General features: G+C 37.7%; 1 non-coding gene across 1 annotated transcript; it reads right to left on the reverse strand.

Annotated features, from left to right (window-relative positions):
* Positions 1-3422: 3422 nt before the first annotated feature.
* LOC130887710 (U6atac minor spliceosomal RNA) lies at positions 3423-3547 on the reverse strand. Its single transcript, XR_009058403.1, has one exon. It is a non-coding gene; the product is annotated as a U6atac minor spliceosomal RNA (small nuclear RNA).
* Between the last annotated feature and the right edge of the window lie 4209 nt (positions 3548-7756).

A 7756-nucleotide genomic window follows, 5' to 3' on the forward strand; every position in this document is an offset into this window, starting at 1 on the left:
GTTGGCCCCATTTGTGGGCAGCAGGCTTCTGTAGGCTGTCATGTGCATCCCTGAAACAAGTAGCAGAGAATGAACAGTGTGCACGCAGTGTGAATGCGGCAGAACAAGCCTCTCTTAGCTTCAGCCATGGGGACTGTCTCCTGAACTTGCTTAGTGGCCGTTTGGAGCCACCACCATCTTCTTACTTCCATGTTCCCCTCATTGAGTCACCTGCAATCCCTTTCAGTTCTTAGGCGATTTGAACATTGAGGACTGATTCATTTCTCCATCTCTCCAAAGCAGAAAGGTATTTTCCTCGCGACAGAGCTGACATTGCATTTTCCTCTCCAGACTGTGCACATGACCTAGGCTTGCCCTCCCACCAAACTCAGAGTGCACACATTTTGGAGTCTGTTCTCTAGGGCCCACTTAGACGATGAGCAGTGGGTGATGAACCCTGGCATTTCTGATACAACTGTCTGCTGAATGTTTCTTTTTGCTGCATCATTCCGGACTGAATGTAGGTTGGGTCCCAATGCGGTCAAAGTCTGGAAGATGAAGGTACTTATAAAGTTCTTTTGGTTTGGATATTCAGAGTAGATTTGGTAGTCTGCAGCCAAGACACCCTAATCATGTTGCTGATACAAAGAGAGGACTGCAGAAAAGAGATGCTTGGAAAAGTGGGAACTCGAGGGCCTGGAGAGATGGCTCAGTGGTTAAGAGCATTGCCTACTCTTCCAAAGATCCTGAGTTCAATTCCCAGCAACCACATGGTGGCTCACAACCATCTGTAATAAGGTCTGGTGCCCTCTTCTGGCCTTCAGCATACACACAGATAGACCATTGTATACATAATAAATAATAAATAAATATTAAAAAAAAAGAAAAGTGGGAACTCGAGATGATCTATCCGCTCTAGTTTGCTTGAAGCCAACAGCATTTCTGTCAGCATTTGAAAATGGTGAACCCAGACCACACAGTTGAGCTATGACAGCTGGATTTTCATGTTGTTGCCTTGCGTATTCACTGGTGATACAGGTAGCTTTTTAAATGTACACGAAAAGGAGATAGTTTTTTGCTCAAATTAGGATGCTTTTGAAAGTGAAAAGAAATGTTATTAAAGTCCCATGGCAGAAGATGTGGATGGTGGCAGGTAAACTGAGGCATACCATCATCCTAGGTACCAGTGATCTCTTGTGTTAGGTTGGTCTTTCTGTGTATGGAGGAAAATGAGCTAGAGATTTTAAATTAAGAGAAAACAGCTAGGATAACTGCAGATCGTCTCCTCTTTCTCCTCTACTACAAATCCAACCCCCTGTCTCTTCTCCAGCTCTGTAGCTAACTAGCCATTGTGACCTCTCCTTACTCTCTGCCCCATTTCCCAAGCAGATTCTGGTGGACCAACGAGCTTTCTTTCCTCCTGTGGACTCATTTAGCACCCCTTCTCCCAGCCCATTCCCATCCCTAAGTGCCAACGCCCAATACCTAGAAACACATTATCTTAGAGTTTCTATTACTGTGAAGAGACTCCATGACTACAGCAACTCTTACAAAGGAAAAACATTTAATTGGGGGTGGTTTACGTTTTCAGAGGTTTAGTCCATTGTCATCATGGTGTGACATGGTGGTGTACAGGCAGACATGGTGCTGGGGGAGAAGTTGAGAGTCCTACATCTTGACATGTAGACAACAGGAAGTGGTCTGAGATACTAGGTATATACTGAGCATAGGAGATCTCAAAGCTCACCTCCACAAGGACACTCTTCCTCCAACAAAGCTATACTCACTTCAACAAAGCCACATCTCCCAACAGTGCTATTCTCAATGAGCGATTACATTCAAACTACCAGACACATTCTACCTTGAATCTCCTAGTGGCCACACCTATCTAGATCCCAAAAGAATTACCTTTCAGACACTACATACATATAATACAAAGCTACTATGCCTTCCTAAGAACCAGAGAGGGCAAAAGAAATAAAAGAATAAAACACCCACCTCAAAAAGATAAAACCATATATCAGCACCTAGAATTACAATCATTCCAAACCCAGATACCTAGACACCAGCATAAAAATACAATCAATAACAGACAAGATAATACGTCCCCAGTAGAGCCCAGCAATTCCATCCACCACAGAAGGCCCTGAGAAATGTGACATAGTTATAGCATAAACAAGGACCTTCAAATAGCTTTTATGAATACGATAGATGTCCTGCAAGAGAAAATGAATGAACCCTTTAAAGAAATATACAAAACAACAAACAGACAGTGGAAAGAAATAAATAAAACTGTTCAAGATCTAGAGGGGAAAATAGAATCAATAAATGTAGATGGAACAGCAGGCTGTGTTCCTGCCACCCGGATCCTGGCCGCCTGGCTAGCTTATGCCCCGAAATAATAACACGGAAACAGTATTCTTTTAAACACTGCTTGGCCTATTAGCTATAGTCTCTTACTGGCTAACTCTCATATCTTGCTTTAACCCATATCTAATAATCTGTGTAGCACCACGAGGTGGTGTCTTACCAGGAAGATTCTAGTGTATGTCCATCTTGGGCTGGAGCTTCATTGCGTCTGCCCTGGAGAGGAGCAGCATGGCATCTGAGCTCACTTCCCTTCTTCCCAGCATTCTGTTCTGTCTACTCCATCCACCTAAGGGCTGGCCTATCAAATGGGCCAAGGCAGTTTCTTTATTAACCAATGAAATCAACAGATTGACATATGACCTTCCCACATCAAATAAAGAAAACCCAAACTGAGGAAAATATAAAAATGGAAATTTGGGAACTCAAACATGAACCTCAGAGGCAAGCCTCAGAATACAAGAGATGGAAGAGAGAATCTTAGGTACTGAAGGCACAATAGAAGACATGAATACCTCAGTCAAAGAAAATGTAAATCCAAAATACTCCAGACAAAACATCCAGGAAATCCAGGACACTACGACTTTTTTTTTCTATTTAGCATTGATTTTTTTCTTTTATTTTTTAATTTTTTTAAACATTTATCTATTTGTTTATTTATTTATTTGTTTGTTTATTAAGTATACAATATTCTGTCTGTGTGTATGTATGCAGGCCAGAAAAGGGCACGAGACCTCATTACAGATGGTTGTGAGCCACCATGTGGTTGCCGGAAATTGAGCTCAGGACCTTTGGAAGAGCAGGAAATGTTCTTAACCACTGAGCCATCTCTCCATCCCTCTTTTATTTTTTTTTTAAAAGAAAGCAAACTATCTTTTTTCAGTTTATATACCAATCCCAGTTCTCCTTCCCTCCCTTCCTCCCATTCCCTCCACCTTCCTTCCCATCCCTACTCCCTCACCCCTGCCCAATCCACTCTCCAGAGAGGGCAAGCCACATTGTTTTGGGAAAGGTGCAAGCCCCTCCCTACTATATCTAGGTTGAGCAAGGTATCTATTCAAAGAGAATGGGTTCCCAAAAAACAGTGGTTAGATGCCATGAAGTTGTGGCAATGCATTAGCCATATGTGTGTTGTTAGGCCCAAGGGCCTCTTCCATCCTTGTCATGGGGAGTGCTAGCCTTCTTTTCTTTCATACAACACTTATGACAAGACTTAATCTAAGAATAATAGGAATAGAGGAAGAAGAAACTCAGGTCAAAGGCACAGAAATTATATTCAACAAAATCATAGAAGAAAATTTCCCCAACCTAAGGGACATGTCTATCAAGATGCAAGAAGCTTACAGAACTCTAAGTAGATTGAACCAGAAAACAAATTCCCCTTGTCACATTATAATTGAAATACTAAACATATAGAAGGAAGAAAGAATATTAAAAGATGTAAGGGAAACAGACCAAGTAACATATAAAGATAGACCTATTAGAATAACATCTGGTTTCTCAATGGAGACCGTAAAAGACAGAAGAGCCTGGACAGATGTGCTACAGATTCTAAGCTATCACAGATGCCAGCCTAGACTGCTTTCTAGACAAAACTCTTAATATCAACATATGAAGAAAAAAAAAGACATTTCACAATAAACTTAATTTAAGCAATATCTATATACAAATCTATTCCTACAAAAGGTTTAAGAAGAAAAACTTTAATCTGAACAGGTTAACTACACCCAAGAAAACACAAGGAATAAATAATCTAGACCATTAAAAGTCAAAAGAAGTGTTGAATAACCCCCTTCCAGCAACAAAATAGCAGGAATCAACAAACACTGATTCTTCGCATCAGTTTTTAATTCCCAATTAAAAAAACACAGACTACAAAAATGAATGAGAAAACAGGATCCATCCTTCTGCTGTGTCCAAGAAAAATACCTTAACATCAAGGTAGACATGTTATCAGGATAAAAGTTTGGAAAAAGATATTCCAAGCAAATAGAACTAAGAAACAAGTTGGTGCACCTATTTCAATATCTGACAAAATAAACTTCAACCCAAAACTAATTAGAAGAAATAGGGAAGGTCACTACATCACCAAAGGGAAAATCAAAGAGGACATTGCAGTTCTTAACATTCCTAAATACAAGGGCATTAAAATCTGCAACAGAAATTATTACTGTGGCTCAAATCATATACTGACCCTCACACACTGATAGTGGTTGACTTTAATATACCACTCTCACTAATGGGCATGTCATCCAGTCAAAAACTATGCAGAGAAATACTGGAGCTAACAGAAGTTATAAACCAAATGGACCTAACAGATATTTCAGAACATTTTATCTAAACACAAAGAATATACCTTCTCAGCACCTCACAGAACCTTTTCTAAAACTGGCCACATAGTCACAAAGCAATTCGCAGCAGATACAAGAAAACTGAAACAATTCTCTGCATCTTATCAAACCACAACATATAAAAGCTGGATGTCAATAAATACAGAGACAACATAAAGCTTAAAAACTCATAAAAACTGAACAACTCACCACTGACTAGAAAATGGGTCAAGACGTAAATAAGAAAGAAATCAAAGATTTTCTAGAATTTAAGGAATATAAATATATAACATACCCAAACATATGAGACAGAATGAAGACAGTTCTAAGGAAATTTCATAGCACTCAGTGCCTACATAAAAAAAATCAGAGAGATTTCATACTAGTAATTTAACAGCACACCTGAAAGCTCTAGAACAAAAAGAAGAAACCACACCCAAAAGGGGCAGATGGTAAGAACTAATCAAACTTAGTGCTGAAATCGATATACTAAAAACAAGTAAACAAAAAATACAAAGAAGCAATGAAATAAAGACTTGGTTTTTTGAGAAAATCAGTAAGAATGATAACCTTTTTACAAATTATCTAAAAGGTAGAGAGAGAGAATATCCAAATTACCAAAATTATAGATGAAAATGGTGAAATAGCAACAGATGAGGAAATTCAGAGAAACATAAGGACATGCTTTAAAAACCTGTACTCCATAAAATTGGAAATTCTAAAAGAAATGGATAACTTCATTGATTCATAACACTTAGAAAAATTAAAACCATATCAGGTAAGCAAATTAAGCAGACCTATAACCTCTCGTGAAATTAGAAGCAGTAACTAAAAGTCTTCCATCCTCAAAACAAGCAAACAAACAGAACAAAAACAGTTCAAGGTGATGATTTTCCTGCAGAATTCTACCAGAGTTTTAAAGAAGAGTTAATGTTAATTAATATTCCTCAAACTCTTCCACAATATAGAATCATAAGGAACATTGTCCCAATAAAATGACACAATTACCCTGATATTCAAATCACATAAAGACCCAAACAAAGAAAGAATTACAGAACAATTTCCCTTATAAACCTGGATGCAAATATTCTCAATAAAATACTTGCAAACTGAATCCAAGAATACATCAGAAAGATCACCCACTATAATCATGTTTCATCTTAGAGATGCAGGGATGATTCAACATATGGAAATCAGTAAATATGATCCTAGAGAGTTTAGGGACACAAGGGTCACCTCAATAAAATTAAGGCAGTTTACATCAAACCCATAACCAACATCATGTTAAATGGAGAGAAATTCAAAGAAATTCCACTAAAATAAAGAACAAGACAAAACTGTCCACTCTCTCCACATCTATTCAATATAGTATTTGTTAGAATAGTAAGACAACTGACGGAAATTGAAATGAAAGGAGAAGCCAAAGTATCCTCATTTGCATATTACATGGTAGTACACATAAGTGACTAAAAATTCCATTGTGAAACTCCGACAGCTGATAAACACTTTAGCAACGTAGCTGGTTACAAAAGTAGCCCACAAAAGTCAGTGGCTTTCGTACATACAATGTCAAATGGACTGAGAAGGAAATCAGGGAACAAGACCTTTCACAATAGCCTCGAATAACATAAAATATCGTGTGGTAAATCTAACCAAGCAAGTGAAAGACTTCTATGATAAAAACCTTAAGACATTGAAGAATGAAACTAAAGAAGATATCAAAAGATGGAAATGACTCCCATGCTCGTGTATCAATAGGCTACATAACAGTATCAAGGATTAAAGTGGCTATCTTATGAAAAGTAATCTATAGTTTCAAAACAGTCCTCATCAAAATTCCAACACAATTCTTCACAGATATTGAAAGGACAATTTTCTGCTTCATATGGAAACAAACAAAGAAAAAAAATCAGTCTAGCTAAAACAATCCTGAGTAATAATAATAAAAACAACTGAAGTGTCATCATTCCTGATTTTAAGTTTATTTCCAGAGCTATAGTAATAAAAACAGCATGATATCACACAGAAACCAACAAGTTGATCAATGGAATCAAAATGAAAACCCAGACATAAATCCACATACCTACGTACATCTGATTTTTGACAAAGAAGCCAAAGATATACACTAGATAAAAAGGCAGAATCTTCAGCAAATGGAACTGGTTGAACTGGATGTCTGTATATAGAGGAATCAAAATAGATTCATACTAATTACCCTGCACAAATATTAACTCCAAATGGATCAAAGACCTCAACATAAAACCAGATACACTGAACCAGAAAGAAGAGAAAGTGGGGGATAGCCTTGAACTCATTGTCACAGGAGAAGGATTTCTGAACAGATCGCGAATAGTGCAGACACTAACACCAACAATTAATAAATGCAACCTTAGGAAATTGAGAAGCTTCTGTAAGGCAAAGGACACTGTCATTTGGACAAAACAGCAGCCTGCACAATGGGAAAAGAATTTTTACAAGCTACACATCTGATAGAGGGGCAATATACAAAACATACAAAGACCCAGGATATCAAGAAAACAAATAACCCAATTTTAAAAATGGGGTACATATCTAAATGAACAATTTTAAAAGAAGAAACTCAAAGGCTGAGAGACACTTACAGAAATGGTCCGCATCCTTAATCACCAGGAAAATGCAAATCAAAACTACTTTAAGATTTCATCTTACACCTGTAAGAGTGACTAAGATGAATGAAACAAAGACAGCTCAAGGTGGTGAGGATTGGGGTAAGAAAACACTCATCCATTGTGGATGGAACTGCAAACTTGTATAGCCACTATGAAGATCAGTGTTGTGTTCCCCAGAAAAATGGGAACAGATCTACCTCAAAATATGACTATACTACTCTTGGGCATATACCCAAAGGACACTTCATCCTACAAGAGAGACATTTGCTCAACCATATTCATATAGCCAAAAATTTGAAAAGACTTAGATGACCATCAGCAAATGAATGAATAAAGAAAATGTGGTACATTCACACAATGGAGTATTGTTTAGCTCTTTAAAAATGAAATAATGAAATTTGTGGGTAAATGGATGGAACTAGAAAAAAGACA

The sequence above is a fragment of the Chionomys nivalis genome, chromosome 15 (assembly GCF_950005125.1).
Source record: "Chionomys nivalis chromosome 15, mChiNiv1.1, whole genome shotgun sequence".
Taxonomy (NCBI): domain Eukaryota; kingdom Metazoa; phylum Chordata; class Mammalia; order Rodentia; family Cricetidae; genus Chionomys; species Chionomys nivalis.